This window comes from Schistocerca gregaria, chromosome X, assembly GCF_023897955.1.
Source record: "Schistocerca gregaria isolate iqSchGreg1 chromosome X, iqSchGreg1.2, whole genome shotgun sequence".
NCBI classification, from domain to species: domain Eukaryota; kingdom Metazoa; phylum Arthropoda; class Insecta; order Orthoptera; family Acrididae; genus Schistocerca; species Schistocerca gregaria.
In genome coordinates, this window is record NC_064931.1 from 856,327,520 (window position 1) to 856,346,185 (window position 18,666).

The 18,666-nt window shown below is 43.7% G+C and overlaps 1 protein-coding gene across 3 annotated transcripts in view; it reads right to left on the reverse strand.

The window, feature by feature from the left end:
• Window positions 1–18,666, reverse strand: part of LOC126298025 (facilitated trehalose transporter Tret1-2 homolog) — a 335,996-nt gene that overhangs the window by 162,315 nt on the left and 155,015 nt on the right. The window lies entirely within an intron of this gene.

Below are 18,666 nucleotides of genomic sequence, written 5' to 3' on the forward strand. Positions count from 1 at the left end.
ATTACTGAGCATATCTGGGATGTCTTGCAACGTGTTGTTCAAAAAATGGTTCAAATGGCTCTGAGCACTATGGGACTCAACTGCTGTGGTCATTAGTCCCCTAGAACTTAGAACTACTTAAACCTAACTAACCTAAGGACATCACACACATCCATGCCCGAGGCAGGATTCGAACCTGCGACCGTAGCAGTCGCACGGTTCCGGACTGCGCGCCTAGAACCGCGAGACCACCGCGGCCGGCGCAACGTGTTGTTCGGAAGAAATCTCTTACTCTTACGGATTTATGGACAGCCCTGCAGAATTCATGTTGTCAATTCCCTCCATCACTACTTCAGACATTAGTCAAATCCATGCCACGTCATGTTGCGTCACTTTTACGTACTCGCGGGGGCCCTACGTTATATTAGCTAGCTGTATCAGTTTCTTTGGCTCTTCAGTGTATTACTTATTTACTCTTAACTTTATTCACAACACATTTTGCGGACAATATTCACATATACTACTGAATTTACTAGCATTTTATATCATTTTACGACACAAAGTTCAAGAGACATGAAGTCGTAAACATTGAGATGCGTGAAAAACTGCCTCATCAGACATAACGTTTTAATTTATGACTTCCTTACTCCTAACTCCATTCGCAACACATTTCGCAGGCGGTAGATACATATACCACTGGACGTACCTGCAAAATTATGTATTTGTACGACACATAGCTCAGAACATATGAAGCAATTAACATCGAGATGGGTGAAAATGAAACTGCAGGACGAAGTTTGGTAAAGATACAGCTGAAATACGTGTAAAAATAGGCATGAAATACGTTAAATATATGTGAAATGTATTTGAAATGTACACACGCGTGCAAAGTCATGGTAAAGAGCTCATCCTAAACCTCTGGAACGGTGTCAATTAAATTTGGTACATATATTAGTTACAGATCTGGAAAGAAATACTGTGGTGGTAAGACCTACCAGCCTCCTATTGGCGTGGGGGTGATAACGTCGAGAGTGAAAGAGGGAGGAGGAGATGGACAGACAGAGGGGGAGAGGAGGGGATGGAATGAGGGGGGAGGAGACAGGAGGAGGTGTACAGAGAGAGGAGCAGGCGATGGATAGATAGTGAGGTGCAGGCAGTGTGCATAAGAATGTAGTAGCAACACTGTGTTGACAATGAGTCAGAACTAGAGGCAGTATTAACATCAAGAAAGCAAAATGATTGAGCATGCGAAAGAAAATGAGCATGTAGTTTGCATTGTGGGTAAGCAAGTGGCACGCTTTGAGTCTGTGGTAGTATACTGGGAAACCTCAGTTTTTCAAAGTAAATCGTCTACGGAACATTTGTACGAACAATTCTGGAATACAGCTCGAATGTGAGAGACCATTTTGCGGCTAGAGCAACACAAAATATCATGCGTACTGGAAGACAAGAGGTATGATTGGTCATAGGCTCATTAGTGAGCCTGCAGAGTGTAACAGAAATAATGCGAAACCTGAAACGGTAAGCCGTTTGAAAATGAGGTTTAAATGCTCACAAATATACATTTAAGAACTGAAGGAAGAATGGAAGAATTTGGCAATTTTTGCTGCTCCATGAAAATCACGGAGCCAATGTTGTATCAGTAATAGTACGTGTGTAGATGCAGTATTTTTTCCCATGCTCCAGCCATGAATGGAACTGGAAGAAACAATAGTGTGTTACAGAACAAGAAGAACTTTCTGATAAGCAATTTGTAGAGGATACTCAGTGTTTCAGATAAATAATGGAATAAATTGAAATGGATGTGTCAGGGGCCAAGGGAGCAAAATCATACTGCCTGAAAACCTCTAATTTCTGGACAATAGCTATCCACACGATCGAAAGATGACATTTTCATGCTTCTATCACATCAACATTTCAAACTATCAGTTCGAAACACTTTCCAGCCATAACAGTTAAACTTACGGAACGGTGTTGCGTTGATTACTTTAGTCTTGCTATCATTCTAGGTACATCAAGAATGCTATCAAATGCATTAGTAACCCGATTCTGCAGATCATCTATACTGCTCGCTGAGGTAAGGTAAGCCATACTGTCGGCATGCCTTCAAAACGAAAATGAGCCGTGATGAGAAGAGAGAGAACGCTATATCGCAGGTCGACTGCGCCAGTTAACTGGTCATAATACCACTATTTGGTTAATATTATTTCTTATTGAAAGAATTTTGATATGATTTTATCAATCGCTGTGTTTTCCAAAGGACAATGTTCCAAAAATTCTATCACCATTTGCGTTTTTATGCTATAACAACAGCCGTGTTTGAAGACTAACTTATAAAAATTTTGTTCTGCGTGCTTGTACAAACAGTACGATCTCTTCTCATTGCCCACACATGTTTCAGTGCTTTTGTGCCCTTGCCCGTGGGTCACCTTTTTTCAGGCCTGGAAAATAAAACATGTTTTACGGGATTATTTCTGAACGAAAATTAAGTGTAAAATATTTTATATTTATCGTAATCATTACCTTTGTCTCTAAAAGGTAATTTTGTAGGACTTTACTTAAATGGTTGTATAGCGTGTCGTCTACAACATCATATGTTTTTTTGAAATTCTTTGGCAAGTTAGCAAAAGTAGATTTTAACCATAGTTTCGTTGCACACACACACACACACACACACACACACACACACACACATTGCACGAGAGAGAGAGCGAGAGAGAGAGAGAGAGAAATGGTGGGGGGGGGGGGGGAGGATGGAGAGGGAGGGAGGGAGGGAGGGAGGGAGACTGAGAGAGCATACCCAAGAAAACAGAAGTAAAAGCAATGTTCAAATAATGCGGTTTACTGAACAGGAAAACAGTCAAACGTCGACAGGTTCAAATGGCTCTGAGCACTATGGGACTCAACTGCTGTGGTCATCAGTCCCCTAGAACTTAGAACTACTTAAACCTAACTAACCTAAGGACATGACACACATCCGTGCCCGAGGCAGGATTCGAACCTGCGACCGTAGCAGTCGCACGGTTCCGGACTGCGCGCCTAGAACCACGAAACCACCGCGGCCGGCAAACGTCGACAGGGACCAAGCGAACAGCAAAATAAAAATACCGTGTTTTGGAAGTTCAGTGCTCTGAATCGTGAATGCTGTTCACTTAAATAACATTTGCTTTGTTTCCGTGCCTCTGTCTGTGTCGGCCGTTGTGGCCGAGCGATTCTAGGCACTTCAGTCCGGAGCCGCGCGACCGCTAGGGTCGCAGGTTCGAATCCTGCCGGGGGCATGGATGTGTGTGATGTCCTTAGGTTAGTTAGGCTTAAGTAGTCCTAAGTTCTATAGGACTGATGACCTCAGATGTTAAGTCCAATAGTGCTCAGAGCCATTTGAACCATTTTGAAGCCTCTGTCTGTACATGCTTATCAGGACGGAGATACCCGAAAAATTATAAGCAACCACAACATATTTTCGCGCAATGAACGTCATATCATAGATGTTCAAAGCTATATTGCGTCGAAACAGAAGGGTTTATGGCTATATCATTATAAATTCTATTTCGTCTTGGTTCCCTAAGTTTTTATCGTAATTTATCTGATACCTTGTTTACTGCATTTCAGAGAGTACCCAGTAATTGGCTGCCTTATGTTCAAGACTGTCTCCAAACAGTTTACAACTTCTATCTTCTAGTCCATGTTGCCTGCTCACTACTAGGCGAACAGCTAGCCATGAAGTGTTGTTGAAATATGTAACGAGGCTAGCTGAACCAGGAAGCAATGGAAGCACGACTGCTCTTGGCAGACTATGACGTTAGCTGGTGGCTGGCCTTGTGGCAGAGAGAATGTTAATCCGCTTATATAAAAGCTTCACTTTCATTATATGGAGTGAACCCGAAACCCATTTACAAAACTACGGACATTGTTCAGGGATCTTTTCTGGGAATTTTTGTGAGGGGCTTGTTGGTCTCCGGTGACTCGTTACACAGCAATTCCATTTATGCGTAAACACCACTCAAAGATTAAGCCTTACACTTGTTCCGACTGGCCAACTGTTACCTACGAGGCTGTACGAGGGGCGACCTATGATCGTGGGACGTGAGTTGAGCTAGTTACCAACCCCTCCAGCCGTCTTTACCGTACATGAACACTGATGATGTCACTGTATCCTCATCTGGGCTCACAAGGGAACAGTGGGCCCCGTACTGGACCTCAGAAAAATCCAGGGAGGTACTGGGAATCGAGCACTGGTCCTTTCATATTGAAGGCAGCGGTGCTAACAATTTCTTTCCTTCTTCATTTTGTTCGTTGCATTTGGTCGGCGCGGGCATACAACTCAAAATGTTCAAATGTGTGTGAAATCTTATGGGACTTAACTGCTAAGGTCATCAGTCCCTAAGCTTACACACTACTTAACCTAAGGACAAACACACACACCCATGCCCGAGGGAGGACTCGAACCTCCGCCGGGACCAGCCGCACAATCCATGACTGCAACGCCAGACCGCTCTGCTAATCCCGCGCGGCGGCATACAACTAACACTACAGGAAAAACAAAACTCACGCAGTACTGCATGCAAGCTTGAGGGTGAAGAATAACTGAGCATGACTTCGTATTGCAGTATCAAGTACCGTGACTAAATGGAATAAGATCTTTTCGAAACAATACAAACAGTGCTTACCGTCCAAATTTGCTCCGCAGTGCACGAGTTTTTAATACAATACAGATACAATCGTAAATCCTACTAAGAAATCAAACGAAATGTAATACATTAGTGTAGTGTCTGCATCGAACTTCACAGACACTGTCAAATACAGACACTGCACTAATGTATTTCATGCCAAAGCCGAGGCAACCTGACGAGAAAACTGTGTGTGGTTTGGGTACTTATGGGCGCCCAACGGCGAGGTTATCAGCGCCCTGACAATGATTCAAATAAACGAATGTGGATATGAACGAAAACTGTCGTACACGCATGCACATGACCACACAAGTACTCTATCGCACAGGCACTCTCACATGCACTAAAACCAATGAGGAGGCAAGATAGCTTATCGAGAAATTAAAACAGACGGGAAACAAAACACAGAAGAGCTAAAAGAACAGCACAGGGAAAGGTGACTGGCTGACCACTTACAAAAAGTTTGGGTGAACCAGCCACCCTGTTGAAACATTAAAAACATCTCCCCAAAATCTTGTTAAAAACGTGGGACAATTCACAAAACGTTTGATCATTGCATAATATAGACTGCAGATCTGCCAGCAAATCCGCTGCAGTCCGATGGTCAGCAAATAAAATGCATCGAGAAAACTAAATAAGTCACTCCCTGAGCAGGAAACACATAATTATGCGAGCACTGTGGGAAGCAGATAATGGAACACTTGGGTTTTTCTGAGGTGTCCGTAAACTGTGCTCAGATAGCCAAAGTTGTTAAGGCGACTGCTCGCGGAAAGGGACAATTCTCGTCACAAATTTTCTTTGTTTCCAGTAAACTCTATAGCTGCTGCGGTACCGTATTTGAAAATTGCGAATACATTTCATAATTCTGTAACGAGGTACAGGAGATCACATGTTCCTTTTAATAAAATACTCAGAAAGTATTCCTGAATATCCTCTGAGTTTTTTTGGCGGAGTTCGGGTTTGTCCTGTATATTTATGCTTAATTAAACGAAAGAATGTCTTCTTGAATATCGGATGTAAAAATAGGCTGTAATCGTTTACGATATTTTTCTGCAATGTTCAGTTTTTCAGCAGCCGGTTTATTTAGCTCAGTATTTTCATTTAACATCGTCTCCATTGTCAGCCATTTGTACAAGGGTCTCCTCCACATGGTCCTTTAGGAGTAATAACGAATATTCTACGATTCAGTAGTAAAAATAAATTCGAATAAAAAATTAGACATAACGTATGTCCAGTTTTTAGTGGTTACATCTATTACAATGTAATCCAAACAAATACACAGACAAGGTATTAAATTAAAGCAAATGAATAAGTTCAAGGTTGATTTTCATAAATTCTATTTCCTACTTGAGTGCACATTCCAAGTCTCGCGATAACAGCTCGTCTGAGGTCGTCTTAGTGTTGTTTTATGACAGCTGATTAGTAAATAAGTGCGGAATGCTTAAACGATGCAGTTGAATTGGATAAGAAATCACAATCAAAGTGGGAAAATTTAATTTATAAACCCAAGCACAGCTTTGCAACTTCAACTTCAAAACAAAACATGACAATAGATAAATAAACCTATTGCAAATGGAGTACCAACACGTGAAATGAAAACTAATTTCTGTAAGGAGCTGAATCTCTGTAACCATTAAAATTGGGCAAACGTTGTACTGATTGTTTTATTCTAGTTATTCTATACTAACACACCCTAAATTTTTAATATTGTCCCTTGTATATATAATGGCCTTGCACTATACGTAATAGTGTTGCCTCTGATGTGATCTATTCATCATCGATTAGGCCATCGTCTCCATCTTTTCTTATCTCTTGGAATCCAACGCACATTCGATTGGTTGCAGCGGGCACCTCCAGCTCATTTTCATTACGCTTATAACTACGCCTTTCACTCAAGTCTGTTAACGCATCCATTTATCTACAATGATGTGCAGACGTTCAGGACAAAAGTAAGTTTCGCAGAATGTGTCACTGCCATTTAATATAGCTCAATGAAACTTAGACGATGCAGAGAAAGAGCGGCGAGGGCGGCTTGGAAACAGCTCCGCGCTCTTAGCTTCAGACCTCGGCCCCGAAAAATCGCTCTTCTGCCTCTCTCCTCAAACCTCCTGATGAACAGAAGGCAACCCCTCCTGGGGCTGCTCAGCCCTACGTAGGCACCCATGTACCATCGTTACATGTATAAACAGCGTCCATTCCAACTTAATTACTTTTCATTTTCACAACGCCCACCGCGCCTGATCTCTATCCTGACGAACACGATGATGCATGTAGGCGTGGTGTAATACATCTTCCGAAAGCATCTCACACGTGCTCGGTAAGATATAAATCGGGGTAACAGGTAGGGCAGTCCATTTGCCGAATATCCTCTAGTTCCGATAGCTCCTCCACATGCGCAATTCGATGCGGTTGCACACTGACACCAATAAAAATGAAGTGAGGTTCGAACGCATCCTTGAAAAGAAACACGTGAGAAAGGGATACAGTGTCACAATAATGCTGAGCGGTGTGTATACAGTGTTCAAAAATCTGGAGGTCAATGCGCCCACGAAACATTATGTCTCCCAACACCGTAATGCCTGGACCACCATAAGATCGTGTTCGTCTCTGTTCCTGGGTGCATTACATGTTCCCAGCTCTCGCCATATTATGGTACGTCCAACACTGTCGTTTGATAGTCCAGGTGTTATGATGTTGCACGGGCAGACTTACCACCAAATCTTTCAACTCGGTACGCGTACCGGTCAGTGGCACCTCTTCCCCATGTGCGTCTTTTCGAGGGTGCATTCGGCCCTTGTTCATTTTTATGGATGACACTGTGCGACCGCATGCGGAGGAGGAAGAACTCTTGGAACGATATGACAGTCGGCGAATGGGCTACTCTGCCCGTTTGCCATCGAGTGCGTGTGGCATGCGTAACAGAGACGTTCTGTAGCACGTCCCCATGCACCGAGGGCCATCCAGCCGGCAGAGGAATGGAACTGACTATCACGAGAACTTCTTACCAACCGTGGAAGCGCGTTGCAGAGCATGCATTGCTGTCCGTGTTGATCGCACACCCTTTTAAGAACCGTACCCGCATTTTGTAATGTCCAGGCTACCACAATGAACTGCGGTGACTTCACTGTAACTACTTTCTTAGAATAAAAGCGTTGTTTCCGTTCGGCTCACTGCGTATCTCTTTCAGTTACCTTCTGTACGAAACAGTAGCAGTTACTTATATGCATGGTTCAAGTTTCATCGAGCTACGTTACTCCTCAGTGAGACATCGTGGGAAAGTTATTTTAGTTTTTAAGTTTTCACACCAGTGAATCTTCCTGTCTTTCGTAATAATTCCTAATATTTATCTGTCCGTTGCTAGCTGAGTTTGCCTCACAGTTTTTATGCTTTTCGCATTAAGAGTCCATATCTGACTAACAAAATGTGAAACTGGTAAAGCACACGTATCGTGAACTTTAGTTTTCGGTCACAAAGGAAGTTTAATTTTAAAATCTATTTAGTTTCCCAAAGCGCTCCAGACCATTTTTACTCTTCAGTGCATTTCTTTTGTTACCCGCCCGGACAGTGGCTCGTTTAGAGCACCGCTTCGGGGAGGGGGAAATGCGCTGGCCCCGGATTGAAACTGCAAGGCGGATTAACGACGATGGTCAGAGTGCGGTAAGCATCGATGACGTTTTTACACGGTTTCCCACATCCCAGTAGATAAATACCGGGCTGCTGCTTAAGTCTCGTCTCAGCTACACGATTCACAAGCATTTAGAAAACTTTCGCTCACTTCCTCACTTCCACATATCTACGCGCAGACTGCTGCGGTACACATATCACGTCACTGGGGGCAACAGTAAGGATACCCGGTCACTCCTTAAATCGAACGTGCCAAATCCGTTCATAACCATGCCGCCCTGTGCCGGTACGGGACAAAGGCACAACAATAATTTTTAGATAAACAAGTGACTGATGCAGTTAACTGTTTTATTTATATTTACCAGCTCTCATGATGCCGTCCTTTATGGTCGAAATATTCAAGTTTCTACAAATTTCTAGCGCGTGCTGTTGTTCCACGAGTCATTTCTATTAAGCTATGCTCTGTTCCAGAGTACTGGAAGCACGTACGCAGAGGAAGCACCGCAGTATGCTGTAAATCAAGTTCTAATTTTATACAGGCTGCGGTGCCATGCCTCTATGACGGGCAGTGGAACGGGGTGATTGGAGGTCTGGATGATAGTAGTCAACCACTCAGGGCGGGGTAAAGGTGGAGCGGTGAGTGGACCATTGCTGCTCGTCTGACGTCTTGTCATGGGAATATGATTACTGAAACATTTATTTATTGTTTACCAACTATAACAACTTTGGTAATACTCAGAGGAGTCAACGCTCATAGGAGTTGCCACTGGCAGCGGGCAGCCAGACAGGTTGAAATATCGAGCTGGTGGTGTTGGAGGCTGCAGTTCTGCAAGGACGCCAACTGAAGCAGCACGTGGCAGCTCACTAATGCAGAGTAAAGACTGCCCAGCAACCCAGGACTCAGCGGGTAGAGGCGTGCAGAATTGCGTCGTGGGCTCAGGATGTATTATATGGCTCTCAGCAGCGGTGATGACTGCACACACGAGCAGACGCAGGCGAAAAAGAGTTTGCCTGCACATGCGATGATGGTTGTATGGCTGCACGGCACCAGCCTCGAGCTGTAAGCCTCCGGAGTAGGAGGCCAGCACCAGCTGAAGGAGAGCCCCATGTGGCCCGTCGTTTGGAGGGACGTAAGCTTAGGGACCGATGACCTCAGCAGTTTTGTCCCATAAACCTTACCACAAATTTCCTTAAAGTTACTTGAACCATGTAGACTCGTAGACGTGTGTACTCATAGACCTGTAGACTCGTGAATTGACGTAGATCTCCAGCTGCAATACATTTGACAAAAAAAAAAAAAGGTTCAAATGGCTCTGAGCACTATGGGACTTAACGTCTGAGGTCATCAGTCCCCTAGAACTTTTAACTACTTAAACCTAACTAACCTAAGGACATCACACACATCCATGCCCGAGGCAGGATTCAAACCTGCGACCGTAGCGGTCGCGCGGTTCCAGACTGTAGCGCCTAGAACCGCTCATACATTTGACAAATAATGGCGAGTACTTATATGGTCTTCGCTCTTCCTTGTTTTCTACAGCATCTCTTTCGATCACGTAAGCTACAATAGGTCCATGGCTGGGATGTGAAGTAATCCAGCCACCGATGTTGCAAGGCTTTGTCTTTTTGCTGAATTAGTGATGTTTCAACTCGGCTGCACCTGGCAATGTCGTAACTGTGCGGCATCGTGGCAGTTCCTGCTGTATCAGCAAGCAGACCCCAATACAGTAACGTTCGGTCAGCTCTGGTCTAAACCACTTATGCGGCCTCTTGCATTATTCATAGCAACAATTTTATCACAGATTATTATTTATCATTCCTGATTTTGATTCATCTTCTTCCAAATAAAAAAGTGACTGTTTGTCAGGAGGAACATCATACGCGATGAATACTTTCCTACTACTGTATTGCAGTGATATCAGAGTTCTCTAAACCAAACCCATTAATTATCAATGGATGCACCTACATGATTAACTCACCTATCGCAAGGAGCTAATACTAAAAAACTTGTATATTTGTTATGTCCATTAAGTACCCATACGATTTTTAGCAACGGGAAGGCTCGAATCGGGCAGACTGAAACCAAGACCGCAGTAGAAACGACTTTGCCAATATGTGGAATCGCCCATATCGTGGCAAGGTTGTTTCGAATGCGCAGCAGGCGTTTCGCTGGAAAGTCCTTTCACCTCCTCCATACTGTCACAATCACTCCCGGTGCGATTTCCATAGTTTTGGAGCCCAGAAGAAAGATACTCATGGCCGTCGATCTGCTTCCTACGAAGAGGTGCACGCCTGTGTACAATCATGGTTCCGTAGGCAACAACAAACGTTTATCCATGAAGACATTCACCATCTTATCTGACAGTGAGAAAAATTTATTAGGAGTTACGGTGATTACTTTTGAAATAATAAACAATTTATTTACTTTTTCCATCTGTCTCATTTTCATTTGACTGGCCCTTATACTTTCATTCTTTCTCCGACGCGATTACGTAATGAATTTCCCGAAAGCATCACAGAATTGTTCTGGAAAAAATCTGATGTGGAACTTTCAGATCGAAAATTTTTGATTTCAGAAAAGCGAAATTTATACTTCAAAGATTTATGCTGTGCCCTTTCAGCTCTTTTAAATCCATTTGCCCTAAAAAGTGTCAGGAGTCAGAAGTCCTGTAAACAAAGTAGATAACATGTATTCAGTAAAATAGCTTTAATATTACTAATTTGTGTTCATTTTCTATGAATATCAAGTTCTCTAAGCATATGTAGTTTTTATTTTTATTCGATGGTCAGCTCTCGGGAGTTTTCTAAGGGCTGCTCATCATAAGGACATATTGTTTCGATGCATTCACTGAAATACAACGCCGGCCGGGGTGGCCGATCGTTTCTAGGCGCTACAGTCTGAAACCGCGCGACCGTTACGGTCGCAGGTTCGAACCCTGCCTCGGGCATGGATGTGTGTGATGTCCTTACGTTAGTTAGGTTTAAGTAGTCCTAAGTTCTAGAGGACTGATGACCTCAGATGTTAAGTCCCATAGTGCTCAGAGCCATTTGAACCATTTGAAATACAGCGCCTTTACCGCAACCGTAGAGTGGACGTTGCTCGTCATTTTGTAATTGTTCAAAACACACACACACACACACACACACACACACACACACGCACGCACGCACGCACAAAGAGAGAGAAAGAAAGAGACTAAACACGAAATGCGACGAAACAGACATATCTCCAAGATTATAAACTTAGAAATCAGCACGGGGGAGCAGTAACTGTATACAGCCTGCACTTATAGAAAAAGTGAGAACTTAGTGGCTACAATTGGGTATAGCTTTTGCGTTGGATGCCAAGATAAAGGAAATTCAACTGAAAACAAAGAAGAAAGAAGGCAGCGATAAAAAAATGATACGTTTCTGTCCAGAACACACACACACACACGCACACACACACACACAAAGAGAGAGAGAAAGAAAGAGACTAAACACGAAATACGACGAAACAGACATCTCTCCAAGATTAGAAACTTAGAAATCAGCACGGGGGATTGAAAATTAGATTAGGAAAAATTAGATTAGGAAATGAGACACTTAAAGTAGTAAAGGAGTTTTGTTATTTGGGGAGCAAAATAACTGATGATGGTCGAAGTAGAGAGGATATAAAATGCAGACTGGCAATGGCAAGGAAAGCGTTTCTGAAGAAGAGAAATTTGTTAACATCGAGTATTGATTTAAGTGTTAGGAAGTCGTTTCTGAAAGTATTTGTATGGAGTGTAGCTATGTATGGAAGTGAAATATGGACGATAAATAATTTAGACAAGAAGAGAATAGAAACTATCGAAATGTGGTGCTACAGAAGAATGCTGAAGATTAGATGGGTAGATCACATAACTAATGAGGAGGTGTTGAAAAGGATTGGGGAGAATAGAATTTTGTGGCACAACTTGACTAGAAGAAGGGATCGGTTGGTAGGACATGTTCTGAGGCATCAAGGGACCACCAATTTAGTATTATAGGGCAGCGTGGAGGGTAAAAATCGTAGAGGGAGACCAAGAGATGAATACACCAAGCAGATTCAGAAGGATGTAGGTTGCAGTAGGTACTGGGAGATGAAGAAGCTTGCACAGGCTAGAGTAGCATGGCGAGCTGCATCAAACCAGTCTCAGTACTGAAGGCCACAACAACAACAACAACGTTTCTGTATCTAGCGTGACATACTTAGGCTGCTCACCGAACGACTAAATTGCTAATTATCGTCTTTCCTGGATATGTGTGATGTCCTCAACTTATGTAAGTTTAAGTAGTTCTAAGTTCTAGGGGACTGATGACCTCAGATGTTAAGTCCCATAGTGCTCAGAACCATTTGAACCATCGTTTTCCCTGACCTTAATTCCTTGTCTTCACGCCATCGGCATGTTAATTTTAGAGTTTGCGGATCATGTGACCGAGGCAGGACGTAGGTAACAGCCCGGTATTCACATAATCGGATGCGGTAAACCGGCTAAAAGTCACGTCCAGTCTGGCCGGCACAACAGCCCTCTTAGTTGATCCGCCGGGCGGATTCGATCAGGAATGGCGTACTATCATTCACGACCATCTGGGCGGGTTGCTGAATTGCAAATTCTATTTCTATAATATCAGAAATTCTGTCCTTGGTTGGTAGGTATAAGGAGAAAGATTAGATGAAATTGAAGTTTCCTTTAACTGCACGGACATACCAGCGGCGGTGTCGGCGTGTGGCATGGACGAATACCCTGACGTACCGATGCGAGTAAATGTTTACGACCGGAAAATTGTCATCTGAATTTTAAATGCTGTTCTTAGAGTACCTCTCGGACAGCTGTTCGACTGGACCGTTACAGTGCTCACGAAGGATTTGCTTGCGATGATTACCTATTGTTCAAGTCTCTTGTACTTCTGTGGTACTTTTATTTGGTGGACAGTAAATGAGTATCGCAGACTCTTTGGCCTGCAGATACATCAAAGGAGAATTAGCACGATCAAAGACGTTACCAGCATAGAGCACTGATAAGGGCACAGCGAGAGAAGATTCCAAGCACTCGACTAAAAACAACATACTAAGCTGAGCCAAAAAAACTGTATCACATTTATTAAAATAAAATGGTCCATTATTTCGAGCCCTTTTTGCGTTATTACGCATTGCAGACATACCAGCATAAAGTCCTCAAACACAATTCAAGTAATCAGTCGAATTTCAGCGATTTCATACTGTACGGAATGAAATGCCCATATGGCATTGATAGCCGTGAGTCTGCACCTGCGAAAGTTCGGCCGCCGAGTTGCAAGTCTTTTCACTTGACGTCACATCGGGTGACTTGCTTATCATCGATGTACATGAAGACAACACAGCTCCCAGCGCCCGAGCGGAAAAAAACTCCGACCTGGCCGGGAATCGAACTCGGGCCCACTGCATGCTGGTCAGACGCGCTGAGCCGCACGGTGTTGTCCCGCTGTTAGAGGCGCCACGTCACTGATTGCGCAGCCCTCCTCCCTCGGGCATGGGTGTGTGTGTTGTTCTTAGTATAAGTCAGCTTACGTAGTGTGTTACTCTATGAACCGATGACCTCAGCAGTTTGGTCTCTTATGAATTCACACACACTCAGACGCGCTGATCACTCAGCTAAGGGTGCGGACTTTTTACGTTGTGGACAGGAGGGAGGCAGAATATTCTTCCCGAAGAATTCTCTGATAAGTTGCAGTAATTACATTCACTCTCTTCCAACCTCACTCGCGATCACCCCCACAATCACACTGTCTCACATCCTTTCAATAGCTGTCAATCACATTGGAGGTAATATAAGAGGAAAGCTAAAATGATTACACAGCGATGTGTGGCTGGCTGACGGCATACAAAAAACAGGAATGAGCCAGCCACCCTTACAATTCGTTAGAAACTACTTCTGACAATTTTAGGGAACAAGTCAGGCATTGCACAGATAGTTAAAATTCTTTCCACACTCGTCTCACTATCAATTAAAATATAAGGCAAATCTGTCGGTAAATTATCCGCGGCTCTGTTGTCAGAATATAAAAACACAATGAAATATGGCGGACAGTAATCCGTACGCCACAACCACTACACATTGGAGAGTCCTCTCACCAGAGCAAGACGTGGCGCGTTTTAGGGCGTGTCCTACGTGAAGACGCGTTAGGACGTCATCATGTCTATGTGGTATGAAGGAGGTACGTTAAGGCCGAGCTATTGACTTTACTAGGCGCAGCTTACTGTCTGTCGCTTCCGTGCTCTTTTCTGCTCATTTACGGATGGTTCAGGACCTCAACAGTATGACATGTACGAGGATGGTACATCGAACCCTCTCGTTATCGTGGTACGCCCCTTTGGCTGCTACATCTGCCGTTTAGTTTCCCTTAGTACCCACGTGTCTGAAAACCAGCAGAAACACACCTCTTTCTGCAGACTTTGTGGATGTAGAAGGGCATTCTGGATATTCTGGACTATTTTATCTGAGTAAAGAAGTGTTGTGTTTCAACAAAGGTGTAAATGATCATCGTACTGGTTCCAAATAACAGCAGAACGTAGACTGCGAATTTCTCGAGTTCTACGACGGCTTAGATAATCAGCGATACCGAGGAAAGTGGCGTGGTGAGTAATACACTGGACTTGTAGCAGGAGAGGAGAGGGGTAGGAATCCCTTTCCAGCCAACGTGATTTTGTTTTTCCACGGTTCCCCTAAATCCCTCCATGTGAATGCCGGAATGGTTCGTTCAAAAATGCTGTGGCCAAATTCTTGCCTTGGGCTTGTAAAATCTGAGATTCTTCTATGCCTCATAACCTTAAAGCAAAACTTTCTTTTCTTTTCTCATTGTCAGATTCGGTGTTCAAAATGAGCCGTTATCTCGTTCGCCTGGGAAACTACTGTGGCAGAAGCTGCAGTGTGGCGAGTCGACTACGCCGTCATATCGCAAGCGGAGCGTTGACACCTGATAGCTGTGGCAGGTGTCACTGTTACGGCAGCGAATGCCTGCTCGGTAGTAAAGCGCCTGTTTTGTTTGTTGCTTACTCGACTCGCAGCGTTCCAAAATTTGTATGCACTGACAGACAACTGATACTCATTCGTTTCTCATTTTACAGACTGTCAAACTTCTTGCTCCTGATGTGTTCGTTTCCGAAAATGGAAATACAAACTCGGCTGAACACCCGGAAGTACACCATCAACTAATAACGCTAAAAAAGTCTCGATAGTATCTGAGCTCCATCTTTTTTATAGCTCCTAGTGTTACTTCGACACAAACTTTCTATAAGAAGACAGCTTTATCAACATATCCTTTAATGTACGAGGGTGGTTAGAAAAGTTCTCGGAATCCCTACGGAAGGTCAGCGCTATAGCAACGAGCTGTTCACATGATATTCATCGGACTGTTGCCTGTAAACACATGCCACGTCAGTGCTCTTGGGAGAGAGCTGTGGCGGTGACGTGGTTCTGTTGTTCCCGCATAGTGATTTGCGACGATGGAAATAATCGAGATTTAAGCAGTGATTAAGTACTTCGTAAAGAAAGGTGTGAAAGCAAAGGACATTCATGTCGATTTCCAGAATACACTAGGGGACTCTGCTCCTTCACATTCAATTGTTTCCAAGTGGACAAATGAATTTAAATTTGGTCGGGAGAGCTTAGGTGATGATCCGCGCACTGGTCGGCCAAGATGTGTCACTACTCCAGAAATCACTGCAAAAGTGCACAAAATTAATCTACAAGGAGACTACATGGAAAAATGAAAAAAGCTTCAGTGATGTAAATACTTTTTTTCTATTCCGTCCCGAGAACTTTTCAAACCACCCTCGTACAAGGTGATCCAAACGTCCGTTAAGATTTGTAAATTCACGGAATAACGAAGGTAGGGAGGTAACAATTGACGCACATGCCAGAAATGACATGGGGTTTTAATTAAACCAAAAACGAGTCTAAAAACTGGCCAACAAATGGCTCTGGAGAGCAATGCACCAGTGACGCCGCGTGAGAGTCGTGTATAAAATGGTCTGTAGTGGGAGAGGTTGTCAGATACACCAGCAATCGCGGAATGTTGACTTTACCAGAAATTCCACTATTGGTGAAGCTTTACTATCAGAATGGAGAACCCACTGCTGCAGCTTTACGATCCTGTCACCGTAGGAAGGGTATTCGAACGGGTAAAGGTCATGTGACTAGAGTCATTGTGGAGAAACTGATCGCGAAGTTCGAAGCCACGGGTTGTTTAGGCGATCTGCTTCGTAGTGGGCGACCAGACAGAAGTGCTACTGCTGCTCGGAAAGTTCTGTAAGAAATGGAGACTTCAGTGGATTCATCTCCGCATGGTGAAGTCAGCGCTCTAGAAGTCGCACGTCGCACCGACATTCCACGCACTACTATTTGGAGAGCACTAACGTGTACCCTCCAATGCTATCTGAACAAAATCCAGTGTCATCATGAGCTGTTAGGCACCGATTTAGTGACGCGGAGAACATTTGCGGTGTGGGCGTTTCAAAAAATGGGTAATTATGATGGGCTGATTGTCTAACGTGTTGTGGACCGACGAAACCCGCTTCACACTTCGAGGGCCTGTCAACGCCTACAACTGTAGAATTGGGGCTACCGAAAATTCTAGAATGTTCGTGGAAAACTCATTGCATAACTTGAAAGTCACGGTGTGGTGACAATTTACCACATCAATCGTGATCGGACCGTTTTTCTTCGAGGAAATGTGGGGTGTTACTTTATGAACTGTCAGTGTGACGGGTGCGAAGTACGCCGATCTGTTAGAGAATCGCATCATCCCTAGCCTGGGTGATAAACAACTGCTGGAAGGTACCACTTTTATGCAGAATGGCGCCCCACCGCCTATTGCTACATGCGTGAAAAATGTCTTGCGCACAGCGTTATGTGAGGATTGCTTGTTGAGCCTCCAATTCTGTCATGTTTGGTGTCCGAGGTCCACAGACCTTAGTCCATGTGATTATTTGTTGTGGGGTTTCTTGAAGTTACCAGTATACCTCAATCGTTAAACCTCATTCCGGATACTAAAAGACAACAATTTCTTACCATATCGACTGATATGTGTGCTGTTCACAACATTGTTCCTCGACTAAAGGTACTGTTCATTAATGAGGCCCAACATGTTGAGCATTTGTTATAAAGAGCATCGTCTTTGCTACAAATCAATTGTTATGTTAATTATTTCATTTATTTCACATGAAGCGCCATTTGCTGGTCATTTTGGGCACTTTTTTATGTTTCAGTAAAAATCCAAGTTATTTCAAGCACGTGTGTCAATTTTTACCTGTCTTCTACATTATTCCATGAAGTATTGATTTTTCAAATGTTAACGGGCTTTTGGGTCACACTGTGTATTAACTTTATCTAAAAAGAGACGATATAACCATTCGATGAGTGGCATTAGCTTAACACAAGAGGTCTGACGCAGATATTAATAATTGCCTTACCAAAGATGATGATAAATTAAGAACTTGTAAATAAGGTTTGAGGTTACCTTTCTCGAGGTCACTAAACCAAATGCCATATTTTGTATGCGCTCCCTTAACATTACAAATCCAGAATGAATATTCACGCTGCAGCGAAGTGAGAGCTGAACTGAAAGTTTCTGGAGGACTAAAACTGGGTGCCAGGCTGGGACTTGCGCCATTTGAGGGCAAGTGTTCTACCGACCTTTTCTTGTTTTCTTTATTTCGATCTGTTCCGTCACCGTTAATTCGTCAGCGGCTCTGTGCTGACGTCGTATAATATCTTTCAACTTCACTCAGTTTTATTCATTACAGAGAGTGACCAGTCCCCTGACTGAGCACGCTGAGTTACCCTGACTGCATCTACTGAGCTGTGGAAGCACGACGCACGACCCGCCCTTACAGCAGGCAGGAGATGAGAACTGGCGGTAGCTCAGCTGTGAACCGGGGAGGGACGGAGAGTCGTTCTTGGGTATCTAACTTGATACAGCACTCGGTCACGACAGGCAAAGGCCCAGGTTCGAGTACCGGTCCGACACACAGTTTTAGACAAAATTACAAATGTTATAATTTTTAATGAAAATATGGCCGACAGAAGCATAGGATGTTAGTCTTGGAGACATGGAGGTTAGTCAGAGCTGGATCAAATGCTCGTGTAGGATAAACGGTTATTGGTCTGGTACGCAGGCCAACATTGACGTCATTTTTGTACAAATTTCAAGATAATTACGCATCCTCTACTCACAAACTAAATACGGAAGGACACGAAACAGACGGTACCTGGTTCACAGACAGTTGCTGTAACCAACTTCTCACCTCCCGCCTGTAAAGAGAGATTCTTTGAAAACCACACAGCCGATATCTTTCCCTATCTTTCTTCAGTCCGACTTTGTGCTATATCTGTAATGTTTTCGTCGTCGACGC